Raw genomic sequence first — 314 nt, 5'->3', positions numbered from 1 at the left:
TTAATTCACTTAAAATTGCTAACTTGCCACCTCATGACTTAAAATTGAAGAATAACATAAATATATATAGGTTAGGTTAGGTTAACCTAATATATATATATATATATATATATATATATATATATATATATATATATATATATATATATATATATATATATATATATATATATATATATATAAGGCTGGAAAAGGATTGGCATGTGAGCGATCACATGCCATCATTCTCTGACCATCAAATAATAAGATTTAAAATATATATATCCCAGTGACAAAGGAAACTTCTGAGGGACGTAAGGAAAATGAACTGGCAC

This window comes from Artemia sp. Qi Xiang Cuo, chromosome 3, assembly GCF_049724085.1.
Source record: "Artemia sp. Qi Xiang Cuo chromosome 3, ASM4972408v1, whole genome shotgun sequence".
Classification (NCBI taxonomy): domain Eukaryota; kingdom Metazoa; phylum Arthropoda; class Branchiopoda; order Anostraca; family Artemiidae; genus Artemia; species Artemia sp. Qi Xiang Cuo.
This window is presented reverse-complemented; position numbering follows the sequence as displayed.